The 26,058-nt window shown below is 37.5% G+C and overlaps 1 protein-coding gene and 1 long non-coding RNA gene across 2 annotated transcripts in view; one reads left to right on the top strand and one right to left on the bottom strand.

The window, feature by feature from the left end:
• Window positions 1-26,058, top strand: part of LOC123316425 (dynein axonemal heavy chain 3) — a 2,043,583-nt gene that overhangs the window by 1,438,342 nt on the left and 579,183 nt on the right. The window lies entirely within an intron of this gene.
• On the bottom strand, window positions 1,256-1,826 carry LOC123316444. The gene is made up of 2 exons (XR_006538082.1): window positions 1,392-1,826; window positions 1,256-1,335 (listed from the first exon to the last, which is right to left on the bottom strand). It is a non-coding gene; the product is annotated as an uncharacterized LOC123316444 (long non-coding RNA).

Below are 26,058 nucleotides of genomic sequence, written 5' to 3'. Positions count from 1 at the left end.
TCGATGTTCGAATTGAAAATTTTGTATCAATTAATCCATAGGAGTTCATTACCGCAGCGTTTTCTATTTCTATGTAGAATTTACTTGGTGAAGAGGGTTATCTGAAAAAGACTATTGATAGACATCTCCATACATCGATTCAGAAGTGAATTTTGAATCACTTCACTCAACACTTGCTGAATAATGTAACCCTTATTATTATAAGTAGGTACTTATAAAACAGGATTCAATCTGAAATTTGACGAATAATTGAATATACGGAGAGTGAAATCTTCGAGGAAATGATTAGATGTTTTTTAGATCATCTAAGAATTCGAATGTTTTTTCGTATTTCGATGTTCGAATTGAAAATTCTGTATCAATTAATCCAAAGGAGTTCATTAGAGCAGCGTTTTTTATTTCTTAAAAATACTACAGGGTATCTAAAGAGTACGGAAATTGAATCCTATTGATTTATAATTTGTATCTCCAGGTTTTGGTTCGTCGCTTTCTTTTCTTCAAAAGAATATTTTTTTGCATATTTTCTCAACTTGTAATTGATATTCAATCAAAAAACATATAGCTATTCGTAATTTATGTTGCTTCCAGAGGCTGTATACGTTCTCTTCGAAAGTGAAACGCCAGCAGACTTAAATGATGCTATCATAAAACGGGCCATTCAAGACTGGTTACGACTAGCCAATCAACGGTACGAATATGAGAGGAATAAAAACAAATAGACAATAATCTCATCTATTTATATTATGTCTTTTCCAATTTTATGAATTTGTGTTATGTTTTTGAATTATATTTATTTTTGTTTTTTTTTATTATAAATATATTTATTCATCAGAACCTGTTTTTTCTCTTCCAACTCCCATACGAACTGTCAACCATTCCGTATAAATATGAACTCGCCCATCACTAATCTGTAGATTTTCAAGTGGTCAGATTTTATAGATATGATTCGAAGATGTGGATCTTGAATCTACGGAACGTCCCTTTTCTTTCACATGGACCCTTCTTCGAAACATATCTTGTGAAATAAATATGTCTAGTTAAGAGGTCATTAATATCACGTTTTTTAAATTATCCTAATATAATTCCAAAGTTGACAACAATTACAGGACAAAAACTGTATATACAATACAAGGTCATTCTAGAAATATCTAACAAACGTTCATCTTTGATCATCTAAAATAGGTGAATACTAACACCATCGAATTTGAGAATCGTGGCTATATTGGACTATGTATACTGGTAAAAGGGGGAATTAAGCCCAGTTGAATTTTGTCGACGTTTCGGACATTTATTGTTTGATCACATACAAAACAATTGGGTTGTCCTTAATCATGACTAGAAAGCAGCAGATGTTAAAATGAAATCTTACTTACGGATATAAACATAAATACCTAATTCATTTGAATTATTTGAAATAAAAAAAACATATATATGATCGTCAACCTGTTTCGATCATCAACAAAACTTGCTGTAGTTATGATGGAAATTTAAAAACACTAAAAATATCTTTCCTCTCTAACATCCAAAACATATTAATAACTACACATTGAACGATATTGGCACACGTCAACTGAAGATAGATGACTGACAATTATTGATCGTGTTCAAAAACATTTTACACATCTAATTATACTTACTTATTATATTTACAGTGTGAACAATCGTCAAATAACATCTTCAATGCGCAACTTAATCCTTAAGTACATATCTCACACAATCAAAGAGTCAAATAATTTTGGACATACACATATAAAGAGAAGGACAATTATAGTCGGTGGTCAATAAATTGGGTAAATGGTGACAAGTGTTAATTATTGCAGGAGGCTCAACAACAATGTTCTTACTTTTTGTTCTTATATTTGTTTATAAGGATGTTGTAAATTCTACTCAAATTTTGGGTATCAGTTCTTTTATTAATAGTATCATTGGCTTTTATATGTATCATTTCACTGATAGTACGTTTTCTGTAATTAGTTTCAGAATCTTCGATAGTGACATCTTTGAAATTGAATATATGACCGGTATTGATGTGATGTTCGACTAAAGCCGTCTTATTGTCGTCATCTTTCGACGAATGTGTGTTGCAACTGTATATATGCTGTTTAATTCTATTAGAGAGAAGCTGTTTGGTTTGACCTATATATGAACTATTGCAACCTGAACATGGTATCTTATATATAACGTTGGATTGTTTTTCTATAGGGAGTGGATCTTTAAGTTTAGTATAGAAGTTGTTCAGAGTGTTTTTGTTATAGCAGGCTAAGATGCAATTATGTTTCTTTGTTATGGTATTAATTCTTTCCGTGAGACCTCTTAAGTATGGAAAACTGCAATAAACTTTACTAGATTCTTCATTATCATTCGTACTACACTACTACATTCTCGCCCCAAGTCCACGATTAGTACGAATGATAATGAAGAATCTAGTAAAGTTTATTGCAGTTTTCCATACTTAAGAGGTCTCACGGAAAGAATTAATACCATAACAAAGAAACATAATTGCATCTTAGCCTGCTATAACAAAAACACTCTGAACAACTTCTATACTAAACTTAAAGATCCACTCCCTATAGAAAAACAATCCAACGTTATATATAAGATACCATGTTCAGGTTGCAATAGTTCATATATAGGTCAAACCAAACAGCTTCTCTCTAATAGAATTAAACAGCATATATACAGTTGCAACACACATTCGTCGAAAGATGACGACAATAAGACGGCTTTAGTCGAACATCACATCAATACCGGTCATATATTCAATTTCAAAGATGTCACTATCGAAGATTCTGAAACTAATTACAGAAAACGTACTATCAGTGAAATGATACATATAAAAGCCAATGATACTATTAATAAAAGAACTGATACCCAAAATTTGAGTAGAATTTACAACATCCTTATAAACAAATATAAGAACAAAAGGTAAGAACACTGTTGTTGAGCCTCCTGCAATAATTAACACTTGTCACCATTTACCCAATTTATTGACCACCGACTATAATTGTCCTTCTCTTTATATGTGTATGTCCAAAATTATTTGACTCTTTGATTGTGTGAGATATGTACTTAAGGATTAAGTTGCGCATTGAAGATGTTATTTGACGATTGTTCACACTGTAAATATAATAAGTAAGTATAATTAGATGTGTAAAATGTTTTTGAACACGATCAATAATTGTCAGTCATCTATCTTCAGTTGACGTGTGCCAATATCGTTCAATGTGTAGTTATTAATATGTTTTGGATGTTAGAGAGGAAAGATATTTTTAGTGTTTTCAAATTTCCATCATAACTACAGCAAGTTTTGTTGATGATCGAAACAGGTTGACGATCATATATATGTTTTTTTTATTTCAAATAATTCAAATGAATTAGGTATTTATGTTTATATCCGTAAGTAAGATTTCATTTTAACATCTGCTGCTTTCTAGTCATGATTAAGGACAACCCAATTGTTTTGTATGTGATCAAACAATAAATGTCCGAAACGTCGACAAAATTCAACTTGGCTTAATTCCCCCTTTTACCAGTATACATAGTCCAATATAGCCACGATTCTCAAATTCAATATTATCAAGAACGGACATGAATCATCCCACTAACACCATCTTTTTCAATAAATAATCTTTCCTCTAATAGACATCCGATTTCTTCAACAATAAGGACAATGCTCCAAAGTCTAAAGAAGATCTTTGGTGCTACATGATTTAGATGTCCTGATTGTCCATGTTTTTCAGATCATCTATATATTATCAGATTGTTGATCGAAGAAAAATGTCAAAAATCTAATGATATATAAACGTTATCGAATCTAGGTTAAAGGTTCGATACTTTCTGATGTTTTATAGATCATCTAAAAGTCTATGAGCTATGGTCTATAAAATGTTTTAAATATGTGTGTGTGTTGTTTGGGTTGAAACAAGAATAACTTCGAGGTTTTTGATGGAAAATTTTCATTTTTCGGATTTTTCTAGATGTAAGATTGATGTATCCACTTTAAAGATCGAAATCGCGATTCATGATACAGGGGGTGAAAAAATCGCTTTCGAAGTTAGGGATGACAAAATCGTGAAAAATCAATTTTTTCAAATCAGAACACCATTTTTTTATGGCAGATATTGAATCTACGTTAAAAAATAATGTGATTGTATGCATCACACCCTTGCCCTAAAGTGGATATTTTCTGAGTTATTCACAAAAAACTGTGTTTCGTCTTGAATTTTCAGCTATTTCTTTTCCCTTCACGCCAAAAAGATGAAATTTTCAGGAACTGTTACTTAAACCATGTTTTAGATTTTACTACCCTAATATGCAAGAGAAAAAAGTTACAGGTTGTTCCTAAATAGATGGCGAATTTTGATTCGAATTTGTATCGGAAACCTCTTTATTTCAACTAATCGGCCATCGGTTTTCTCTCCAGTGATAAATAAATAATTATTCCTTATGAACCATATGCAAAAACTTACCATGTTTTACATTCTTTTTTTTATGATAGATATCATTAATTACATCTGCCAAATTCCTCTTTATTCAGTAGCATTTTGTGTTTACTATTAATTTGGTGATAATTCGTATTAAGTTATAAAATCGATCACTATGCCTAATTTTAGCAATGGGGATTATTTAAATCTCATTCTGCTTCATGGAGAATGTAATAAAGTTGTAGATAGAACGATTCGACTGTTCATTGAGAGGTTTCCTGACCGACCCAGACCAACGATAGATACCATTAACAGAAACATGACAAACTTGAGAGATGTCGGATCTTTCGTTAAGAAAAAAGTGTAGTAGAAGATGAGAACAACGAAATTACAGTTCTTGCATATTTTCGTGTGAATCCTAAAAATTCTCTCAAAGATGCCGAGATTGATCTGGGATTATCTCAATCGAGTGTTTGGAGAATATTAAAAAAACATAAAATGCACCCATATAAATTCAATAGGGTACAGCATTTGAAGGAAACTGATTTCGTCAGGAGAACAGAGTTTTGCGAAGCTATGATGATTCGATTTCAAGAGAAGGAAAACTTTTTGAACTGTATAATTTGGACAGATGAATCTAAATTCACAAAGAATGGTTCTTTCAATAGGCATAACAGTCATTATTGGGATGAAGAGAATAACCACCACTTCAGACAATGGAACTTTCAAGAGACCTGGAGTTTCAAAGTTTTTTGCGCCATCAAAAATAATGCAATTCTCGATGTTCACATTTATGATGGGACTTTAACTGTTAAGATAGAACACTACACATGTTTGCATTGTTTAAAGAATGTTCTCCCTTAGGAGATAGATATTCTGACATATTGACTCAAATAATTGAGCCGCTAGTACAGAACCCTAATGACTTATGGTATCAACAAGATGGCGCGCCTCCACACAATTCACTCAATGTGTCAAATATCCTCTACAGGCTATTTGAAGATCGATGGTTGGCGAACAATAGTCCACATCTTTGGCCACCACGTTCTCCCGATTTAACTCCTTTAGACTATTATGTTTGGGGTAGGATAAAAAATATTGTCTATTCAACTCCCCTGACTGATAAAGAGGACTGCATAGAACGAGTCAGAAATGCGTTCAGGTTTGTTTAGATTTTTAGATTTAGATAGTTTTGAAACTCAATTTGGTTTTTAAACACTTTTGCAGATCTCTTCCTCCCGATGAAATAAGAAGAGCAACGCACGAAGCATTCCTGAGACGTATAAATAAATGTCTAGAAATTAACGGTCAAAACTTTGAGCATCTTCTCTAGTTATAACTGCGAGACTTTGCCATGGCTCTCCTAATGGTAACTTGAAGTCGGTTTCAAGAAGAGGTGAAAAATCTACAGCAGGGTTCAAATAACAGTTCCTGAAAATTTCATCTTTTTGGCGTGAAGGGAAAAGAAATAGCTGAAAATTCAAGACGGAAAACAGTTTTTTGTGAATAACTCAGAAAATATCCATTTTAGGGCAAGGGTGTGATGCATACACTCACATTATTTTTTAACGAAGATTCAATATCTGCCATAAAAAAATGGGGTTCTAATTTGAAAAAATTGATTTTTCACGATTTTGTCATCCATAAGTTTGAAAGCGATTTTTTCACCCCCTGTATCATGAATCGCGATTTCGATTTTAAAAGTGTATTCATCGATCTTACATCTTGAAAAATCCCAAAAATGAAAATTTTCCACCCAAAAACCTCGAAGTTATTCTTGTTTCAGCGGAGCTCTATTTTCGATTTTTTATTCGAATTTTCCCGCTCAGAGAGAATTTTCCAACCAAAACTGAAAAATGTTACATCAAAACAACTTGAAATTTTCTAAGGAATCTATTTCTGCAATTAAAAAATGGTGTTCTAATTTGAAAAACGGAAGTTGACGTCATTTCCGGAAAAACCGGAAGTGCTCATGCCTTGAAAATATTTTAGATTTCATCAGCATACTTATTGGTGCTGAATTTCATGAGAATACGTTCAGTAGTTTCCCGTATAAATATGGGTGGGGTTCCTCGTGAAAGACCCTGTATAGGTATACCTGAAATTTTTATAAACTGCTTTTCAAATGGATATATGATTCTGCCTTCAATTTTTTGCTGTATTACATTTTGAAAATTTTGCGTTTTTTCGAGTTTGTTGTCGCATCGTTTATGTTTGAGAATTTGTTTGTTAAAATATTGCTATTATGTTTCGTTATGTAGCTACGCATTAAGACATTTTTATTTTCATATGTCTAGTCAGATATACATGAAAATAAATTTATAGCGGATAATGGGATAATATGTCATTATTATCATGTATTATTTTCATAACACTTTACATTTTTCTGTTAGAATTTTCGTATTTCCATAATGAAAAAGGAAGACGCTTCTTCTGATATATTTTTTTTTTTTAGCATATAATACACTCTATATTCTTTTTTCATCCCAAAAAGTATTATTATTATTACAAAAGGAAAAAGAGTTAAGGCAGTATCTGAGAAAAAGAACCTTTACTTCATATAAACATTATCTGAATGATTCAGAAAATAGTTTTGTGTCTCTTTAAATCAATAGTACAATTATTCTTCGATATCAAGATTGGCACCCCAAGTCGTATATGTGTGATAATAAAATGACTCACTAGGTCCTTTTAATAATAAAAAGTGTAGCACTTTCCCACACTCGATTTGATTTACACCAGTGTAGAGGAAGTGTAGTTTATCTACACATAGTCAAAAGGAGATATAGATAAACTACACCTCATCTGCACTGGTGTAAATTCAATCAGCAAGCGAGTACTAAAATCGAGTGTAGAAAAGTGCTACACTTTTTATGCAAACGAAAGGACCTTATGACGACGAATGTATTGCGGAGAATGACTCGCATACCTCTCCATAGATGGCTACGCGGTATCAAAACAGATATTTTCGTGTAACTCAAAAACTACAATGGTGCTGTCAAAGATTCATACGGCACTAATTTGCACTAATGAGGCACTAAATATTAGTATAATAATTTCATGGTAATTTGAAAATGTTGGTGCTGAGCGTGAAGTCAGCACCAAGAACTTTAATTATCAATTTCTCAAAAACTACAATGATGCTGTTAAAGATTCAAACGGCACTAATAGGCACTAATTAGGCATTAAATATTTAACATAGTTTCGGAATTAGTGCTTTCAATTTTTCGCTAACTTCACGGACCCGTGAATTCTCTGAAATTACATATTGAATTTAGATACAAAGGATGTGAACCATCTTGGAAAATATAACCCGCAAGTGTATTTGCTTCCTAACAAACAAAACTATTAAAATTTATTCTTCCGAAAAACCATAACCTTCTTATTTCTTTTCATAAAACAACAATGAAGGAACCGAACGAATTCATGTTTTATGTCATTGATTCGAAATGCGGTCCTGTTTTTCTTCTTTTGGTGATATTATTCATTGTCGTCGGTCGAGAATTTAAATCTTTTAAAATTCCGTTCAATTTTTTTTCATTTCAAACCTTCAGTTCTCACTGAGTGTGCGTGAAAAATAGACAGACACTTCTGACGTCACGGGAACATTTGCGGCAGAGGATAGAAGAAGCCTGTGCAGAAGTGTAACAAAATCCCGAAATGAAAAAAGGGCAATGAATAATCTAATTTTAAGCGCTAGGAAATGTGTCGAGATAGAATAACTCCAATTCGAACAAATCATTATATTACCTACATTTTCATTGTTGAAGAATAAATTTTGATACTTATGTTTGTTATGAAACAATAACACTTACGGATTATATTTCCCAAGATGGTTCACATCATTTGAATCTTAATTCAATATGTAATTTCAAAAGAATTCACAGCTTGACTTTGCACACTATTAAACACTTTTTTTCGAACACTTAGTATGTGCTGAGAGTTTAAAATGAAAAAGAGTTGAACAGAATTTGAAATAACTCAGAATCGCGGATAAGGACAATGAATATTATCATCGAAGGAATAAAAACAGGACCGTATTTCGAAAAAAATGACACAAAATATGAATTCGTCCGGTTTCTATTCCTTTGTGACTAATGTGCCATGCAAAGTGAAGATTTAATTTTTCAGAATAAATTATGTAGTTTTTCATGGCAATAACAAAATTTCTGTAACGGATGTAAAAAATATAGATTTTGGGGCTTGAAAAAAAATCACGATATTCTGAGTACTGCCCTGAAAATATTGATATTTCATGAACCGTTTGGAAGAACTTTCTGAAGTGAACAAACCCAAAAAATTATATCGAAATCAAACCTCGCAGTCCAGAGTTATGCCTGTCGCAAATTTAGGCCAATATTTACGAATCACCCCGTATCTCCGAAACTAATAGCCTTAGGATACAAAAAAAGCAAGTTTTCTGAAAGGTCTGGACGACCTGTATTCACCATTAGGCTATGGCCAACGACTCATGAAACACATTGTATAACAATCTATCCTTTGAAATATAATACGAATTTTCCTGATCTTCTGCTTTGGCATTCAATATTTCAAAAATTGTTTGAAGGGTCGTATTTCTGTGCCTCTCTCAGGGTTACCCTGTCCCATTCGAGCTCTATGGGTTCTGGTTCTTTCCCTCCTAATTTCACGGGAGTTAACGGTAATGATACTAACTCATAAATTGTGATTTCAATGTTTGAGTTGTGAAAAATAAATCTTATCATCTCCAATACTCTACTAACTCCAACTTATCAAGACCACACCCTATTTTAGGCATGGCCAGAGAAGTAACTTTATTTTTCTCGCATCACGTCCTTAGGCTCCTCAGAGCATTCCACATGCTTCTGTAGGACGGTTTATCATAATTATTCATTTTGGTTATCAAATAATAGATGTTTCTTTCCGGTAAATTTAATTCCGCTGTTTCTCCCACGTTTCTGTTTTGCTGCCGTAATTTTTCCACCGATCCATAGCTTGGAACATAGATACAAGGAAAGGAAAATAAACATTTTTTGTTGTCCAAAGACTGGAGTGAGATAGTTGCATAGTGTCGCCAATCACAATTGAGAGCATTCAATCTGACATCATTGTCACGTCAATTTTCCGTACAAATAGGTAGAAGCTATATAAATTTAATTATTTTACGCCAATGACTTAGTGTCGCGCTAGACAGAGAAGCATCGAATGGGTGTACCACAACAAATACATTCATATCACGTCAATGTCCATTCCATGTATTTATGTTCTAAGATCCATAGATATTCTTGAATTGTAGAGCAATTCCTGCACCCATAGCTAAATCCTGTGAGACACAGTGGCTAGAGCCCACCTTTCCAGTGCCAAAAATAAATTTCCTTTACTCATATTAAGCGTTACCATCTCTGGTATTTGGTGAGTCCACGAGGAATCATAATCGGCCATGGTCATTGCCTATCTGGCTGGCCAGGGTCCTTCAAATGGAGCAGACATTTGAGCGGCCTATGGTATGAAACGACAGTGAATTTTTTTCCATATAAATAACATATAATCGTCTGTATTCCAAAAACTACCCCTAACAGTTCTTTTCCTGTAGTGGAATAGTTTAATTATGCTTTCTTAAAGTTCCTACTAGCGTACGCGTTCGGACGTTCGTAGCCATCCCTAATCTGACTTAACACTGCCCCTATATTGGTATGCATAAGCTGTTATTCAATTTTCCACCAGAGTTGTGCCAAAAAACTGGCAACAAAGATTGAATTTATCGACAACAACAAGATCATCTGCTGTGAAGAAAACTTCAACAACGAGGTGATGAACGAAAACCAGAAACTCAGAATTGGAGTCATGTATCTAAAGAAATTATTGGGAGAAACAGAGGATAAAAATGAAATATTGAAATTAAATAATAGGTTGTTATTGGAAAGATTAGAAAATACGCAAGAAAAAACTTCATCTAAGGTAGGAACAAAAAAACAAAATACTTATCAAATCAAGGATCATATTGAACCATCAAGAGACCTAACAAGCATGAATGTCAAAGATTCAAATTCAAAACAAACAGTTTTCACACCCACGACCATAGACACACTATCGCGATTGTGATGGGCTTTTTCTCTCACCCTGAACGCTCCTTACCTTTGCTCGGGCGCCAGTGGGGCAATCAGTGGAACCCCACGTCTCTCACAGAATCTCAAACAATTAGACAGCCCGGGTAGACCTAAGTGATCAGTGGAGAAGGGTAGCAGTGAAAACTTGGGTGGTAGCGTCTTCTTGGTCTCTGCTTTATGACGGTTTTTAATCGTTCAAAAAGAGTACCTACCTCTTCTGACGAAAATATAGCTCTAACTGATTTAGGGAACTGTCTCTCACTGACAAAAATAACTGGCAACAAAATAAGCGTTTGAACCTTTTTTCTTACGGAATTAAATTATCCACAGAAATGTACAAGTATTAACAAATATTGATGTCAACCGGCGGCCTGGTCGGTGTGGGGGCGGCTGATGAAACACGGTCCCTCCAGGAAAATACGGTTGAAATAGACGGTAAATACGGTTAAATTTTATACAGTCACTCCAGAGGAGTACGGTGGAAATAGACGGTAAATACGGTTAAGTTTTGTACGGTCACTCCAGATGAGTACGGTGGAAATAGACGGTAGTTACGGTCTTTTGAGATCCTGGCAAGTCACTTCTTCCGTCGGCGGAAATCGGTACAGTGGCTGGTCTCAGTCGAATGGCAGTGCACCCTGTCTCTCTCTCTCTTTGTCTCTCTCTCTTTGTCTCTCTCTCTCTCTCTCTCTCTTTCTCTCTGTTACCCTCTGTCGGCGGAAATCAGTACCGTGGCTGGTCTCAGTCCAATTGCAGTGCTGTCTCTCTCTCCCTCTCTCTCTCTGCGACCCTCAAATGGCTGCCAGTCAGACAGCAGGTCGGAAGAAGCTGTCAACTTGTAACTTGATCGGTCGGAAGTCGGCAATATATTAACAAAATAAGCACCAAAAATACGGTAGGAACACCAAGTCCTCCTGGTACCCAACGGCGGTCGAATAACTGACGCGGATGGCCGGCACTCTATACAGTCCACGATCACTAGGTCAAGTTTAAACGGTAGGTAAGTATTCTCAGCCAGTCCAACAGACTAAAGAAAGCGGAAAATAGCCCTCAGGTATGCACTACGTAAGAAACAATAATACTACAAGTGACTTGCCTTAAACTTTTTGTCTACTTGACGTACTTTCCAATTCACGGCAATAACACCTTCCGCACTTTTCTCGGCAGCTCGATCTCCACTGACCTCGCTCTTGACCTTCATCGCAGGGCACGAAAAGGTACCACTCCTCGGGAAAACTGTCCCCACTTTCGGTAACTCATTACCCCATTGGATATATGGGTTTAATAAGAACGAATTGATTACGAATGAAAGCAAAACAACAGCTATATTATTCAGCACAAACAGATCACAGAAAGTTAAAGAGAGTGTTTTGAATCTGACTGATTGTAATGTGAGAATTGAGGAATCTGTTAAGTTTTTGGGAGTCTATCTGGATAGTTTCATAAAATGGTCGTTTCAAATAGAGTACCTTTCAGGAATGTTATGTCTAGTTCGTGTTTGAATGTCTGTTAAGATATGGTATTATTTTCTAGGGATCGAGCTCGGAAGTAAGCAGGTTGTTTGTTCTGCAGAACAGAGTTTTGAGATACATGTTCAAAATGTCTTATATTCAATCGTGTAGGGGAGTATTTAAAGAAAATAATATGCTGACTGTATTTATATATTTGAGTGTTTGGTATTTTTCTTCAAGAATAAGGTCATTTTTTCAGTTCATACTAGGAAGAGCGAATATCCTTTAAGATCACAAAATTTACATTATCCTATACATAGATTGTCTCTGTCAAAAAGGCATCCGTCTTATACAGGATGTTCCTAAATTGAACGTACAAACGAAAAGGGGAGATTCCTTAAGTGAGTTTAAGAAAAAAAAGTCCCATAAACATGGGGTCGCAAACGTTTCGTTTTCGAGATACAGAGTGTCGAAGTTTGAATTTTTCTCAATCGTTCAAAATTTTTTTTCTCGAAATCGTTGGTAGATACGACAAAACTACAAGAGACCGAAAAGTTTAGTATAAGAACAAAGCTTCTTTTTACATTTTTTCAAATCAACAGTTGCTCACCAAAAAAGAGTTCTGCATAAGAACAGGTGGCAGTGTTCCAGAAAAAATATCACCCTGTAGATCTTCTATCGAAATTGCCATGTCACGTGGTGAGAACTCTAAAATGTAATATCTATGCCAAATTTCAGTTGATTATCTTGTGAAGTGTAGATACTATGAGAAAAAAATTCAAACTTCAACACTCTGTACCTCGAAAACGAAACTCTTGCGACCCCATGTTTATGGGACTTTTTTTTCTTGAACTCACTTAAGGAATCTCCCATTTTCGTTTGTACGTTCAATTTAGGAACACCCTGTATGTGTATCAAATTGTATAATAATCTACCTAATAGAATCAAACTTTTACATAATTTTAAGAGTTTCAAGAAAAATGTCAGGAAATATTTGGTTGCTATGGAACCATATTCTTTGAATGATTATTCGAGGTGATTTGTAATCTTGTTTTTGACACTGTTCCTTTTATGTGTGAGTTCCTTTGTACATACTATGGAATAAAGGATGTTATCTATCTATCTATACTGAAATTGTTCGGTAAATCAGCTGGCTCGGAAAGAGACGGCAACAACTGAAGAGAAGGAAGAATGGAACAAGTTGAAAGACCTTTTTCGAGTCAGAAAAATTACGGTTGAACGGGAAATATTCTAAAATATATGAATTCTGAAAACAAAAGATAAATACGGTTTCCGCTACAAATATGGGATTGGTCGGTGGAAAACAATGTCAAAATATCAATCGGTAAAGACCCCCTATGATAATATAACGGTTTTCTTCGAAAATATTTCGGTTGATAGGTCTTATTATACAAGTGTAGGTGAAGAAATTTCCTTTTTGTGGCGGGGCAAAATCTGCCTCGTCCCATCCCCCTCCTTCGTCGGCAAAAAATAAAACGAAGTTTTATTTTTCTTCAAACCCCCCTGGGTATCGTTGCGGTATTTCTAAATGTCGGTCTCAGCCTGTGAAAGCTGCGGGGTTGTTGACCTCGGCGTTATTTCATGACCTGATGAACTCGAACGGTAATTTGAAAACTGTCGGTTGGCGCATCCACCATTTCGGTAAGAAAACTTTTAGCCTTCTCGGATTTTCAAATTGAAAAATTATTCGGTCAGGTTTTTAACGGCATATACCTTTCAATCCCAAGGGATTTCAGGTCCTTTATGAGGGTGTCTGACAACCTTACCACTGCCATCCTTGATGTCATACACCACAGGAGATACTACTTCTACAACGGTATACGTTCCGGAGTATTTCGGCTATTCCCTTCACTGCAGAAGACAAGGGATGCTCTCTTCGGTACACTTAGTCTCCAATCTTATGACGCCAGTCGACGTAGGTTATAGTGACTTTGCTGGACGAAGGCTCGTGCTAATCTAGCTCGGACAAATTTAAAAGTTTCGGTAAATCGGTTACGGTTATTTACATGGTAAGCAACTTGTTGTTCGGTGTCCGGTTTGGTGTGATCCTCTCCCTTGTTAGCACTCTTGGTTGAAAATTTGGCGTTCGGTGAACGCATTTCCCTATCAAAGTTCAAGTATGCTATGGGGTCTCCGATTGACTCCTGCTTTGGGGAATTCACTCCATCTTCCTTGGAAGCCTGGTACACACCTCTTTGGACAGCTGTTCTCATGGGCCTAAATTCCATCCATTTGGAGAATATGTCATTTTCACAGGGTTCTTCCACCACATAGGAATGATTCCTTGCCGGTTTCTCCTGTGGAACCTTGTATCGGTGACACTTGCTACATTTTCGGACATATTGGGCAATTTCTCGGAACATTCCTGGCCAATAGTAGCTGCGGTCTATGCGAAATTTCGTTTCTGCTATTCCGTCTGTCGGTCGTGGTTTTCGAGAAGGACTTCTCTTCGGTCATCTTTCGGAACACATAACTTTCAGGGATTTCCCAGTTCAGGCTGTTTAAAATCATTGGATCGCAAAAATGGCGGTATAATTTTCCTGACACAATCCTGTAGTCGGAAAACGCTATGGGATTCGATTTTACCTCTGCCAATTTCCTCCTGTACCATGAGCAACTTACATTGTCCTCGGTCAGGCATATGGTTCCTTCGGTCGGTAATGGTAACGGTAACGGATTCTGCTTTTCCTGCGTCATGGGCTTTTTTTTAGAGACCTGCCATTCAGAAAGCATTCGGCGGTTTGGAGATTGATGGAGAAGTCGTGTGCTCTCAGTACATCCATTCCCAGTACTACACTGATCGGTTAATCTGAAACTAACATTTCCTTAATCGGGATAGAACTTCCGTTAGCGATGTCGGTGATAACGTCCCTAACATAATTCGGATTTATTCCAGCGGCCTTGCAGTGGGCAGCCACTTCACTGCTGATGAAGTACCTGGTTGATCCGGTGTCCAAGAGTGCCTGGAACTCCTTGTCTCCTATAAGAACATTAATTATAGGACGGTTATCAGATAGCTTTTTCTTCGGAATAACTGGGGATGGGGTTGATTGGGACTGACGGATCCCCGGTTTTGGGGAGTTCCTCGGTAACGGACACTGACAATCTCTGGACATTACACCCTTCTTACCACATCGAGAGCAGAAAAGTATCGGTTTCGATGTACACTGTACTCGTAGATGGCCCTTACCACCACATCTCCAGCACTGGGGTTCGTTTGGTGGTCGGACGGTCTTCTTCGGTTCATCTTGTCTCTGACGTGCTGTAGAGTTTTGGACAAGTTTCGGTTTTTCGGACGGTTCGGACAGTGTGCTGAGGTGCATTCAGATCGGTTGGACGTTAGGTGAGGGATTTCGGAAAGTAAGATGCGGTTCGTTGATGAGACCTTTTTGTATCGTTGGCGAAGTATAGTTAGCGGTTTGCCATTTGACCAATTCGGAAACTTTTTCCTTCCGGAGCAGTTCATCTATCGTTGAAGTCGGGGAAGGCCAGGGCAGTTTATAATTCTGACAGTTAACATCGTCTGATGATATTCACCTGATATTTCTCGGTCGGTCGTTTTACGGTCAGTTTCTGAAAAAGATTTTGCATTCGGGTTACGTACAACAAGAGTCGTTCGTCAGTTCCTTGAGTGCGTTTCTTGATTTCTTCTAGTAGAATATCCTCGTAATCAGGAGGAAGAAAGGCCTCTCGGAGTTGGTCCTTGAAATCTGTCCAGTTGCTGAATGTGCCTCTTCGGGATGTACCAGTCTCTTGCATCCTTACGTAACAACTCGTAGATAGACTCGAATAACTGTTCGTGGCTCACCTTCCTAGCCTCGGCAAGTCACTCAGCCTCCTCCAGGAAAGAGGTCACACTGGTCGACCCATCAAATGTCAGGCTCCATTTCCATACCGGAAAGGTAGGAACGGAACAATCGGTAGTTTTCAGGGGTTTCGTCGACGGATGTTCGGTCGTCAGTTCGGTTTCCTTGGCCGTTGAGACTTCGCCACCTACTTCTCTCATCCCAGCGGTTTCGGTAGGAGATGACGCAAATGAAACTCTCCTTGTTGATTCGGCAAAATCCCTCGCTAATCGCCTTGACTCAGGGGATGTTATCAACGGTCTATGGTCTTCATTGGTTCGGTCGGTTGGTAGCGCTTGTTCAACGGTAAATGGGAGGTTATCGGCGGCCGGTCGGTTGTATAAGGGTCGACTCTGCAAAAAAGTACGTTCGATTTGTTGGCTTATTACGCTACAAACTTCTTGGCAGTCTTGCAGCAGCCTGTCATCCTGAGTGGTCGGTTGGGATATGTCACCATCGTCTCCCAAGTTCAACAAGTCTGCCTCCCCAACGGTTGTTGAACACGGAATCAAGACTGGACCAAGTCTAGAAGCGAAGTCTGGTAATTCCTAGCCAATCAGGGACGGTGCGCTGGCGGAAAGATTCCCTGGGACACCACCTGACCAGTGAGTATTCTCCAGCAATCTCATAGCAACCTTCAGAGAGTGCTCCAGCTCGGTTTTCTTGTGAAGCAGATTGGCAGCTTCCGCAGATAGACTTCTCAGTCGGCCTTGAACGTGCAATAGCCGGCTCCTTATGCGCTGTAACTCATTGTCTCTATTAGCAAAGTCAAACTCACATATCTCTCCCATCAAGTCGAACAACTTGGCACCACAAACACCAATTTCCTCTGCCTGGTCAATGTCATCTCTTGGTATTAACGGAATTTCGGAATGGATTGCCCTTCTCAGTTGAGCTCTCTTCTTCTGAACGGTATGTTCCACGGTACAGCCTCGTGCCTCTAACTCCCCCGTAAGCTCGTCGCTTTTCAGTCGGTTGACATTCATTTTTACGGCACCAGAAACTCGGAAGAAATATTTACAATATGCACTCTATGGATATATATACAAGAAAAAAAGAAAGATTCAAATTCAAAACAAACAGTTTTCACACCCACGACCATAGACACACTATCGCGATTGTGATGGGCTTTTAATCTCACCCTGGACGCTCCTTACCTTTGCTCAGGCGCCAGTTGGGTAATCAGTGGAACCCCACGTCTCTGACAGAAAAGCCAAAAATTAGAGAGCCCGGGTAGACTTGAGTGATGAGTGAAGAAGGGTAGCAGTGAAAACTAGGGTGGTAGCGTCTTCTTGGTCTCTGCTTTCTGGCGGTTTTTAATCGTTCAAAAAGAGTACCTACCTCTTGCCTACCTATAGCTTTAACTGATTTAGGGAACTGTTTCTCACTGGCAAAATAACTGGCAACAAAATGAACGTTTAAACCCTTATTCCTACGGGATTAAATTATATACAGAAATGTACAAGTATTAACAAATATTTATGTCAACCGGCGGCCTGGTCGGTGTGGGAGCGGCTGATGAAACACGGTCTCTCCAGGAAAATACGGTTGAAATAGACGATAAATACGGTTAAATTTTGTACGGTCACTCCAGAGGAGTACGGTGGAAATAGACGGTAAATATAGTTAAGTTTTGTACGGTCCCTCCAGAGGAGTACGGTGGAAATAGACGGTAGTTACGGTCTTTTGAGATCCTGGCAAGTCACTCCTTCTGTCGGCGGAAATCGCTACAGTGGCTGGTCTCAGTCGAATGACAGTGCACCCTGTCTCCCCCTCTTTGTCTCTCTCTCTCTTTCTCTCTGTTACCCTCTGTCGGCGGAAATCGGTACCGTGGCTGGTCTCAGTCCAATTGCAGTGCTGTCTCTCTCTCTCCCTCTCTCTCTCTGTGACCCTCATAATGGCTGCCAGTCAGACAGCAGGTCGGAAGAAGCTGTCAACTTGTAACTTGATCGGTTGGAAGTCGGCAATATATTAACAAAATAAGCACCAAAAATACGGTAGGAACACCAAGTCCTCCTGGGACCCAACGGCGGTCGAATAACTGACGCGGATGGCCGGCACTATACACAGTCTACGATCCCTAGGTCAAGTTTAAACGGTAGGTAAGTATTCTCAGCCAGTCCAACAGACTAAAGAAAGCGGAAAATAGCCCTCAGGTATGCACTACGTGAGGAACTATAATACTACAAGGGACTTGCCTTAGACTTTTTGTCTTCCTGACGCACTTTCCAATTCACGGCAATAACACCTTCCGCACTTTTCTCGGCAGTTCGATCTCCAATGACCTCGCTCTTGACCTTCAGCGCAGGGCTCGAAAAAGTACCACTCCTCGGGAAAACCGTCCAGACTGTCGGTAACTCATTTCCCCATTGCATATACTGAAATTGTTCCGTCAATCAGCTGACTCGGAAAGAGACGGCAACAACTGAAGAGAAGGAAGAACGGAACAAGTTGAAAGACCTTTTCGAGTCAGAAAAATTACGGTTGAACGGAAAAAATTCTAAAATATATGAATTCTGAAAACAAAAGACATATACGGTTTCCGCTACAAATATGGAATTGTTCTGTGGAAAACAATGTCAATATCAATCGATAAATAAAAATATTTCGATTGATAGGTCTTATTATACAGGTATAGGTGAAGAAATTTCCTTTTCGTGGCGGGGCAGAATCTGCCTCGTCACACTTTCTATGGCTTCAACATCGAAGACAAAAACGTCATCCTATGCGCAAAGAGTCGCAACACAGAACATTGCGAACTGTCAAACGAACCAACCTAAGAACTCCAAAGTGGTGAAAGGTGGCATAAACAAACAAATTCTGAATTATCCAAATGAAAATGATAATAATGAAAATCAAAATAAGCCTGCAAGCGCATGTATGGAGATGAAGGCTTCCAGACAGTGGTTCGAAGAAGGAAGAAGGGGAACATCTCAGAATAAGATATCTGCCACTAAGAAACTTATTGGCAGAGGCAAACAGGACACGGAATTCATTGGTTACTAACCAAAAGCATGGCTTTATATCTACAGAGTTAAACCTCAGGCAACTGAAAACATAATATCCAGATACATAAGTGAAAAACTCAAATTTGACACCTCAACTCAATGTGATGAAGTGGTAGTTAAAGAACTCCCTTCTTACAGCCCAAACAGAAATTGTTTCATGATAGGTGCCCCACTGCACAACAAGAATGATTTGTACCAAGAAAGTTTCTGGCCTTATGGGGTGGGCTACAGAAGATTCTATTTTAAAAGGTTCAATGATTATAAACAATTATGGCTTTGAGCATTTTTGAAAAAGACATTAAATAGTTCGAACACTGCAACACCAAAGGAAAATACCGAAGTTTCTATTTTCCTCTGAAACACACAAGGTATTAGAAATGAACTCAGTTTCGTAATATCGGTCCAAGGAAGAAACACAACAAAACTACTCTTTCACAACGTTTCGGCACTTTATTGTGCCTTCTTCAGGCTAAAAATGAAAAATCCGGTGGAAACCCCTTACCATTTTCGATTGACTATTTTCTGTAGATGAAAATATTGAAATTTTAAAATATTCTGACCGTGAGTACCCTTATTTTTTTCCTTTTTTTTTTCCTTCGTCTTGCTTGGTCCGCTCTGATGTTTTTTCATCGGTTTTCATTATTTTCGGTATTTCTATTTCTTTGTTAAGTGTTTTTAATAATTTTACATGCAAGATTGATATTTATAAGGTTCTTATTTATAGTATTCCATTTCTGTCGTATGTATGTCACTGAATGTAAAACAAAATTTTTCATTTTTAGCCTGAAGAAGGTACAATAAAGTGCCGAAACGTTGTGAAAGAGTAGTTTTGTTGTGTTTGTTCCTTGGACCGATATTACCAAACTGAGACAATTACTTGGAACGAGATTTTTCTGTTCATTAGAAATAAAGTTAACGAATTAAATAGATATGCAAGTTTCAACAACTCGCTGGAAATCATTTGTATAACTGAACATTGGTTGAATGAACATGAAAAAAACAATTTCAATCTAGACGAATATGGGATGGTAAGCTGTTACTGCAAACTACAGTCCAACAATGGAGGAGCATGCATATTCCTTCATAGATCATTGGAGAGGCATCTGAAATCTCTACTATTACCAACCTATCAGTGGAGAAGGTTTGTGAACTATCCGCATGCTATATAAAGGAGATGAACCTGATTGTGATTTCTGTTTATAGATCAACCTTTTATTCTACTATAGACTTGTTTCTTGATATAATGATAAAAACACTACAACTTGCATACAACTACAAAAAAAAAATTCCAAATAAATCATAGCTGGTGATTTTAATGATAGGTTTCTTGAGACAGAGGACAGGAACGCATCAGAATTGGTGAACCTTTTCCTGAGCAATGGATTGAAACAAACTATCCATGAAAATACAAGGAACAATAGATGCCTTTATAACATCTTCACTGACTCCGACTTAGTTGAAGCATATACCATTGATCTGGGTATATCTGATCACAAAGCTCAGTTAATGACAATAAAAAAGGAGGTTAAAAAGACACCAAATCCAAAATTCAAGAAGGCATACACAGAAAAGGAAATCAATCTTATGCACAGTCAGCAGAGGACAAGTGAAACATCTTCATTGGAGCATATATGCACTACTACAACTTATCCTTCCAATTAAAACTAATAAAAAGAAGAATATCAAAACTAATTCCACGTTGGATAACGACAGACATTGTGGAAGCGAAAGAACGTCTAATTTTCCTCCATTGCTGCTACAAAACACATAGAAGTAAAGGAAACGAACACACTTATGTCAGCTACAGAAAGAAATATCTGGAACTACTACAAACATAAAAAAACATATATAACACACAAATCCAAAACTCAGACAACAGAAACAAAACTATTTGGAATATCATCAATAGAGAAAATGGGCGATCTAGGAAGCATGGTAAACCTGAAAATCTGATTACAGATGAACTAAACAAGTTCTTTGTAAACAATGCAAATAACATCATGAAAAATCTTCGAAAAAACAATGTTAATCCCTCAGATTTAATGAATAAAACCTACATAATGAATTCGATGTTCTCAACTCTGTGACCCAAAATGAAATGGAAATCATTTTAAACAACCTGAAAGCAAAAAAATGTTCTGCATGGCTCATTGACCCATTGGTGGATGCGTGAATACAGTTGCACTTGAATTTTTCGACTTCTCTGGGACTTCCTATGATAGTTCATGACTAGCTCACATTATTGGAACGACAATTCCTTCGGAATTGTTGTTTCCATTAATATTTCTGCGTGAATACATGTCTTGAAGAGGGAGTCTTTCCAAATAAAATGAAAATGGAAAAAATCTGCTCTATTTTCAAAAAAGGAGATCCTTCCATAGCCAACAATTTTAGGCAAATTGCAATACTGCCAGCACTTTCAAAGATACTGGAAGGGGTGGTCTATAATTACTTCGTTGACATCACGGATGCCAAACAAATATTGTGCCATAACCAATTTGGATTTCGGAAAGGAACATAAACAGCTGGATCAATTCATTATTTAACCAAACATATTCATGATTGCTTCGAAAACAAAAATCAGGGTCTGGGAATATTTACCGACTTATCAGCGGCATTTGATTGTGTTAATCACTCAATATTGGTTGAGAAGTTGGAGAGATATGGCAGACGTGGTGTTTGCTTGAACCTTTTCAGATCATACCTAACTGATCGACAGCAGTATTGGATGACAATTGAAGTGAAGCTCTCATAATACCAAAGGGAGTTGTCCAAGGCTCGAGACTGGGCCCTCCACTATTCCTTCTGTATATCACTGACATGCTACACAACATAAGTCTGAGAGTACCAACCAGCATACCAAGAACTGTTGTTTCCTATATGTTTGCCGACGACACAACATATGCAGTTGAGATTGAAGGTAATACCACCATTCAATCAACTTATGAAGACATTATGGATCAAGCCAAAGACTGGTTTACTACAAATGGATTATTTCTGAATGCTGCCAAAACAACATCATTGGTCTTTAGTTTCTAACAAAGGAGTCAAACTTCAGAAGCGAGTTCAGCAAACTTTCTAGGAGTACAACTAGATAACAACTGAGCTGGAGAGTCCACATTGATAACCTCAGTGCCAAACTGGCCGGAGCAATATATGCTATTAAGAAAATGTCTGAGATCACCATTACAAACACATCAATAACTGCCTACTACTCCCTATTTCACTCAAGAATGACTTATGGTATAATCAGTTGGAGTGATGGAGCAACAGTTCACTTAGATAAAATATTCAGAATGCAAAAAACAGCCCTGAGGAGTATCTATCGAGTTCCATGGAACACAAGCTGCAGAAACTTATTCACTGAATCCAGAATAATGACACTGTATGCAGTAATTATATACACGAGAGTAACACACATAAGGAAAAAACTAAACATGTATTGACAACATTCAGATCAACACAATTACAATACTAGAAAAAAAAAAGATATCATACAGCCAAGTCAGAGACTGAGGAAAACCCATAATCTTCTTCTTCTACTTCAACCTGCATTCGTCCACTCCTGGACATAGGTCTCTTTCAACCACTTCCATGTCTCCCTATCATGTGCCGCGTTTATCCACCAGCCTCCTAATATCATCCACCCACCGTTTTTGGGGGCGCCCAACACTTCTTTTGGTTTCTCTAGGTCTCCACATTGTTATCCTATTAGCCCATCTGATCTCGGACATTCTTGCCACATGACCAGTCCAACTCCATGTCATCAGCGAACCTCAGATGATTGAGTCTAATACCATCCACAACTCTACCTCTGGTGTCCCACTTCAATTGCTTGAATAGGTCCTTCAAAGCTTATGTGAACAGCAGAGGTATCCTTCCGATTACAGATGATTTGTCTAATCTTATCTGTAAAGATGCCCTGTCATAGATGTTTTCGATGATCTTGATGTACCTTGAATCCACTCTGGCATTTTGCAAAGCTGTGATAAGAGAACTGATCTCCACAGTGTCGAACGCCTTTTTAAAATCAATAAAGGCTAGATGTAATGGGACGTAATATTCTGTACATTTTTCTATGAGGGTGCGAACCGTATGGAGATTGTCTATTGTGCTATAGCCCTTTCTGAAACCTGCCTCTTCTGTAGGTTGGTAAAAATCTAGTTTTGCGGTCAAGCGGTTTGTTATTATTTTCATGAAGAGTTTTTATGTCACTCGATCTTCTCCTGGGCATCTATTGTTTTTCATTTGAGATTAAGTGTTTCTATATTCATCCCCAGTCAGTGTAGAAAGATTCGACTGCTCGAATTATGTCTTCTCTGTCGTGTACTATGACATCATTTTTGTTGCGTAGTTTTGTTATTTAAGTTGCTCCTTTCTTGATTTTCCTACGTAAAACCTTCATTTCGCAGTTGTTCTGTATCATTTCTTCTATAAGCTTTGCATTGTATTCTCTTTTATATTTCCTTATTGCCTTCTTTACTCGCCTATTGATCTTCTTATATTCGTTTGTAGTTTTGTCAATTAAATTTCCCCTCTGCTCCAATAGTCTAATTGTATTATGGCTCAATAGGGAACTTTTTGTATCTTGCGTCCGCGAACAAATCTTCCTTATCGATGTATTTACCGCCCCTAAAACTCTATCAGCCAATTCATCGATGCCTAGTTGTTCAGCATCAACCTTTGCTAGTTTCTGGTGTAGATTATTTTGATATTCCTCCTCTTTCTGTTTCATGATGTCAATGGTTGGATAGTGTTTTCTCTTCAGAAGCTTGCTTCTCTCGGCTTTGGTGTTAATTACAAGCTTCGCTCTCACCATTCTGTGATCACTTCCAGTATCAAATCTGTTTAGTACCGTCAGATCCTTGCATATTGTTTTGTTATTGGAGAGGATAAAGTCAAATTCATTTTTCGTGTTGCCGTCTGGGCTTCTCCAAGTCCATTTGCGTGATTTTGACTCCTTTAAGAATGCGTTCAGGCATAATAAGCTTTCTTTGTTGAGATAATTGGATAAAGTTTCACCTCTATTGTTTCGCTTACCTAGTCCAAATTTTCCAGTGAACACATCTCCATCTTCTTGCTCTCCTATCTTCGCATTAAAATCTCCCGTGACTATTAGGAAGTGTGATTTTTCCAACTGACAGGCTTTATCTATATCATCATAGAAATGTTCAATCTCCTCATCCTCTGCATTATGTGTCGGCGCGTAGATCTGAAGATTATATCTTCCATTGATGTTCACAACAATGTATATGACCCTGTTGGATATTGCTTGATACTTGGTCACAGTATATTGGAGTGCAACTCTATAACCTACTGCCAGACCAGATGCGGAACCTCCAATATACAACATTCAAGAGGAAACTAAGAATATTGCTATCTGAACATAGCATATAGGTACAACTTCACGGAATTCGAGTCCATCATTAGAAATCATAATTCATTCTCATGATGGTTATGTAATTTGAAACTTCATTCATTTATTCGATAATTTTTGACTGTTCCTATACACTTCTTATTTGTCAATGAGGAAATAAAGGCTATTATTATAATTATGATTATTCCAAGTCCCCAGGCGTCCGTGGCCACTACAAATGGTTGTTTGAAGTCCGGATATATAAGTACCAAGTCCGAAGTTAGGGTCTTTTTCATCTGTGCCACTAGAACTTCTGGAGTGATTTCGAATTCAACTTTTTTTTTTGTCAAGTTTGATAATGGCGCTATCAGTTCAGAAGCATTCGGGATAAAACTTCGATAACAATTTTCGATTCCTAAGAATGAACGTACACCTCTAACGTTTTTGGGAATGGGAAAATTCTTGATACTTACAATTTTCTCCGAATCTGGAAGAACCCCCTGTTGGATGATTATGTGTCCTAGATATTTAACCTTTTTAAGCAGAAAATTAAATTTTTTCGGCTTCAACTTTACATTAGCAGTTCGCAATCGTTCGAATACTTGTCATTATTTTCCCAAGTGATCGTCCTTTCCTTCCGAATTAAAAATGATAATATCGTCAAGATGAACCATACACACTTCCCCAGTGAGTCCAGCCAATGTAACGTTCATGAAACGTTGGAACGTCGATGGAGCATTCTTCAAGCCGAAAGGAATTTTCAGATATTTATAATGCCCCTGAAATTTAATCAATCCGGTGCGAGGAATGTCTTTTTTCTCGATGTCAGTTTGATGATACGCTTCTGCCACGTCGATTACCGAAAACAAAACTTCGTTTCCAGTACAATAGCCCTGAGTTAAATCCGTTATATTGGAAAGAGGATAATATTAAGTTTCATTTTCGCTGTTCAGGCCCCGATAATCAATACACATCCTAACGCCGTTGGGTAATTTTTTAGCAACTAGAACAACAGGGGCGGGCCAGGGACTGAATGATGGGCGAATAACGCCAGCATCTACCAGCCTATTGATCTCTTTCTGTTAAACTTCCCTTTGGTGATATGGAATCCGATATGGGGCTTTACAAATTGGCTGAGTTCCTGGTTCGAATGTGATACCGTGTTTTATCATTGTGGTGCTGGTCAGTGGTTCATTATCTTCAATTAATAAATCACACTATACCTTTATAAGCTTTTTCAAAGTATCCTGCGTGTTACCGTCCAAATGTTCGAGACTAAAACCGTTAGTAGCTCGGTACTCATTCTCGAACGATATTTTACCAATCATTTGTGAAATCTCATTTTCTTTCCCCGTATCGCAAGTGAATGCTTTTGCGAGCTTCTGCCTCTTCTGTAATCTAACCTTGCTGTTAGACAAATTTATTATACGAATACACAACCTTTCCGAATTTTTAGCAAGGCAATTTGAGACATAAACCTGTCTGATACCCAAATCTAGGGGTTCACATACTATATAAATCCCCTCAATTTTCTTCTTCAATCTGGTTTCAACCAAAATTTCCGAATGTCGGGAATAGTGACCCCCGATATCAGCACGACATCGGTTTCCTAAAGTCATTTTCCATCGGTGGTTGATGGATATTGATATTCTCAATAATATTTCCCAATTCCTCATAATTTTCGGTCTGTGTACCGAAATCTTTGGAAAGTATGTTAGGATCGACTTCTATATTTATTTATCTCTCCTCGTTTTCGGCGAAATTTTGGCCAGATCCCTATTCCTCTGGTGGAAGTCTCCCCTATGACTTCCCGTTCTTGGCTCCTTAATATTTCGAGTTATTCTTGTAATCCGCTTCATATTTTCCA

This window comes from Coccinella septempunctata, chromosome 7, assembly GCF_907165205.1.
Source record: "Coccinella septempunctata chromosome 7, icCocSept1.1, whole genome shotgun sequence".
Lineage (NCBI taxonomy): Eukaryota > Metazoa > Arthropoda > Insecta > Coleoptera > Coccinellidae > Coccinella > Coccinella septempunctata.
Note: the sequence above shows the minus strand (reverse complement) of the source record. Positions and strands in the feature narration are given on the sequence as shown.